We start from the raw sequence: 4833 nt of genomic DNA, 5'->3' as shown, positions 1-4833 counted from the left end.
GAAGATCAAAGAATCATGAGAGAGGAGCAACAAAGACAAGGAAGAGACATTAAGGAGCTCAAGCACTCCATAGGACCTTCAAAAGGAAGAAAGAGCAGCCATCACTAAGGTGGACCCGTTCCTTAATTTCCTTGTTCTTTATTTTTCTGTTTTTCGAATTTTAGTGCTTATGTTTATCTATGCTTGTGTCTTGTGATCATTAGTGTCTTAGTGTCTATGCCTTAAAAGTTATGAATGTCCTATGAATCCATCACCTTTCTTGAATAAAAAACGTGCTTAATTGAAAAAGAAAAAGAATTGCATGAATTTTGAATTTTATAACAGTTTAATTATTTTGATGTGGTGGCAATATTTTTGTCTTCTGAATGTATGCTTAAACTGTGCATATGTCTTTTGAATTTGTGGTTCATGAATGTTGGCTCTTGAAAGAATGATGAAAAAGGAGACATGTTACTGAGGATCTGAAAAATCATAAAAATGATTCTTGAAGCAAGAAAAAGCAATGAAAAAAAATTCAAAAAAAAAATAGAGAAAAGAAAGAAATAAAGTTGTGATCCAAGGCAAAAAGAGTGTGCTTAAGAACCCTGGACACCTCTAGTTGGGGACTCTAGCAAAGCTGAGTCACAATCTGAAAAGGTTCACCCAATTATGTGTCTGTGGCATGTATGTATCCGGTGGTAATACTGGAAGACAGAGTGCTTTGGGCCACAACCAAGACTCAATAAGTAGCTATGTTCAAGAATCATCATACTTTACTAGGAGAATCAATAACACTATCTGGATTCTAAGTTCCTAAAGAAGCCAATCATTCTGAATTTCAAATGATAGGGTGAGATGCCAAAACTATTCAGAGGCAAAAAGCTAAAAGCCCCGCTCATCTAATTAATACTGATCTTCATAGATGTTTTTGGAATTCATTGCATATTCTATTCTTTTTATCAGTTGCTTGAGGACAAGCAACAATTTAAGTTTGGTGTTGTGATGAGCGGATAATTTGTACGCTTTTTGGCATTGTTTTTAGTAAATTTTTGGTATGATCTAGTTAGTTTTTAGTATATTTTTATTAGTTTTTAGTTAAAATTCACTTTTCTGGACTTTACTATGAGTTTGTGTGTTTTTCTGTGATTTCAGGTATTTTCTGGCTGAAATTGAGGGACCTGAGCACAAATCTGATTCAGAGACTGAAAAGGACTGCAGATGCTGTTGGATTCTGACCTCCTTGCACTTGAAGTGGATTTTCTGGAGCTACAGAAACCCAATTGGCGCACTCTCAATGGCGTTGGAAAGTAGACATCCTGGGCTTTCCAGCAATATATGATCATCTATACTTTGCCCAAGATTTGATGGCCCAAACCGGCGTTCAAAGTCACCCTCAGGAATTCCAGCGTTAAACGCCGGAACTGGCACCAAAATGGGAGTTAAACGCCCAAACTGGCACAAAAGCTGGCGTTTAACTCCAAGAAGAGTCTCTACACGAAAATGCTTCAATGCTCAGCCCAAGCACACACCAAGTGGACCCGGAAGTGGATTTTTATGTCATTTACTCATATCTGTACACCCTAGGCTACTAGTTCTCTATATATAGGACCTTTTACTATTGTATTTTCATCTTTGGATTATTTTCGATCCTTTGATCATCTTTGGACACCTAGTTCTTAGATCATTGGGAGGCTGGCCATTCGGCCATGCCTAGACCTTGTTCTTATGTATTTTCAACGGTGGAGTTTCTACACACCATAGATTAAGGTGTGGAGCTCTGCTGTACCTCGAGTATTAATGCAATTACTATTGTTCTTCTATTCAATTCCGCTTGTTCTTGTTCTAAGATATCACTTGTTCTTCAACTTGATGAATGTGATGATCCGTGACACTCATCATCATTCTCACCTATGAACGTGTGACTGACAACCACTTCCGTTCTACCTTCGATTGGGTGAATATCTCTTGGATTCCTGATACACGATGCATGGTTGATCGCCTGACAACCGAGTGCTCGCCTGACAAACGAGCCAGCCATTCCGTGAGATCAGAGTCTTCGTGGTATAGGCTAGAACTGATGGCGGCATTCAAGAGAATCCGGAAGGTCTAACCTTGTCTGTGGTATTCTGAGTAGGATTCAATGATTGAATGACTGTGACATGCTTCAAACTCCTGAGGGCGGGGCATTAGTGACAGACGCAAAAGAATCACTGGATTCTATTCCGGCCTGATCGAGAACCGACAGATGGATAGTCGTGCCGTGACAGGGTGCGTTGAACATTTCCACTGAGAGGATGGGAGGTAGCCACTGACAACGGTGAAACCCTTGCTTAAGCTTGCCATGGAAAGGAGTAAGAAGGATTGCATGAAGACAGTAGGAAAGCAGAGAGATGGAAGGGAAGGCATCTTCATACGCTTATCTGAAGTTCCTACCAATGAATTACATAAGTATCTCTATCTTTATCTTTATGTTTTATGCGTTTATCACCATACCCATTTGAGTTTGCCTGACTGAGATTTACAAGGTGACCATAGCTTGCTTCATACCAACAATCTCTGTGGGATCGACCCTTACTCACGTAAGGTTTATTACTTGGACGACCCAGTACACTTGCTGGTTAGTTGTGCGAAGTTGTGTTTATGCCATGGCAGTGAACACCAAGTTTTTGGTTTCATTACCGGGGATTATTTGAGTTGTGAAAAGTATTGATCACAATTACGTGCACCAATCAACCTCAAGAGAAAGAAAATAGACCACAAAATCTAAAGAAGGGAAAGTAGACAATGGAAGAACCAAATCCAAGACAACATCAAGTGGAGAAAAACTTGACATCTCCATTGTCTTATCCCCAAAGATTCCACAAAGAGACTAAGGACCAACACTTTTGTAAATTCCTAGAGACTTTCAAGAATCTGGAAATTAACATACCTTTGGCTGAGGCATTAGAGCAAATGCCTCTGTATGCCAAGTTCTTAAAGGAGCTCATCAACAAGAAAAGGAGTTGGTATGAAAAGGAGACGGTAATGCTCAGTGAATAATGTAGCGCTGTGTTACAAAAAGGAATCCCACCAAAGCTTAAAGATCCAGGGAGCTTTGTAGTATCATGCACCATAGGCAATTTAATTTTGGACAAAGCTCTCTGTGATCTTAGAGCTAGCATCAACTTAATGCCCCTGTCCATGATGAGGAAGCTTGCTATAGAAGAACTCAAACCCACCAGGATGTCACTAGTCATGGCCGACAGGTCAATCAAGACACCCAATGGAATTGTGGAAAATCTGTTAGTGAAGGTTGGAAAGTTTATCTTTCCTGTGGATTTTGTGATCTTGGACACCAATGAGGAAGGAAACAATTCAATCATTTTGGGAAGACCGTTTCTAGCAACTGCAAGAGCCATTATAGATGTGGAAAAAGGAGAAATGATCTTCAGAGTACACAATGAGCAAATGATCATAAATGTTTTCAAGTCAATGCAACACCTTCCTGAGCAAAAAGATTACTTGAGGGTGGATATGATAGAAAGCCTGGTGGAAGAAATATTAGACATTAATCCGCATGAGCAAGAAGGAAAAATTAATCAAGAGACAGTAGAGGAACACGCAGCTGAGATTTCTATTGACAAGGGGGAGAACCCAAGCAAGAGGAAAGAGGTGCATAAACAAGAACTGAAGCCATTACCTACTCATCTCAAATATGCATTCCTAGGTACATCAGAAAGTTTCCCAGTGATCATCAATTCATCCCTGACAAAAAAGGAAGAAGGAGAGCTTCTTGATGTACTCAGAGCTCACAAGGACGCTTTAGGATGGACCATCGATGATCTGAAAGGCATTAGCCCAGCAATATGTATGCATAAAATTCTTTTGGAGGACAATTTCAAAGCAGTAATTCAACCTCAGAGAAGGTTAAATCCTGCAATGAAGGATGTTGTCCAGAAAGAAGTAATGAAAATGTGGAATGCAGGGATAATATATTCTATCTCTGATAGTCCATGGATAAGCCCAGTCCAAGTGGTGCCAAAGAAGGGAGGAATGACAGTCATTGTTAATGAGAAGAATGAACTCATTCCAACAAGAACTGTGACCGGATGGAGAATGTGTATTGATTATAGGAAGTTGAATGATGCCACGCGCAAAGATCATTTCCCACTTTTTTTTATTGATCAGATGCTTGAAAGATTAGCCGGCCATGCATACTATTGCTTCCTGGATGGCTATTCTAGGTATAATCAAATAGTGGTAGATCCAAAGGACCAAGAAAAGACTTCATTCACTTGTCCATTTGGAGTTTTTGCTTATAGAAGAATGCCATTTGGACTATGCAATGCCCCAGCCACTTTTCAAAGGTGTATGCTCTCCATTTTTTCAGATATGGTCGAAAATTTTTTAGAGGTTTTCATGGACGACTTCTCTATTTTTGGTGACAATTTCAATACTTGCCTAAAACATCTAACTCTTGTTTTGAAACGGTGCCAATAAACTAATTTGGTTTTAAACTAGAAAAGTGCCATTTCATGGTGCCTGAGGGGATTGTTCTTGGTCACAAAGTTTCAAGAAAAAGAATAGAGGTCGATAAGGCAAAGGTGGAAATTATAGAGAAGCTTCCCCCACCAACTAATGTGAAATCTGTTAGAAGTTTCTTGGGACATGCAGGATTTTATAGAAGGTTTATCAAGGATTTCTCTAAAATAGCTAAACCTTTGAGTAATCTATTAATGATTGATAATCCTTTTGTTTTTGATGAAAACTGCCGGCATGCTTTTGAAACTTTAAAACATAAACTCACAACAGCACCAATTATCACACCCCCGGATTGGGAATTACCCTTTGAACTCATGTGTGATGCGAGTGATA

Source organism: Arachis hypogaea, chromosome 10, assembly GCF_003086295.3.
Source record: "Arachis hypogaea cultivar Tifrunner chromosome 10, arahy.Tifrunner.gnm2.J5K5, whole genome shotgun sequence".
NCBI classification, from domain to species: Eukaryota; Viridiplantae; Streptophyta; class Magnoliopsida; order Fabales; family Fabaceae; genus Arachis; species Arachis hypogaea.
The sequence above is the reverse complement of the archived record's forward strand: the minus strand, read 5'-3'. Positions refer to the sequence as shown.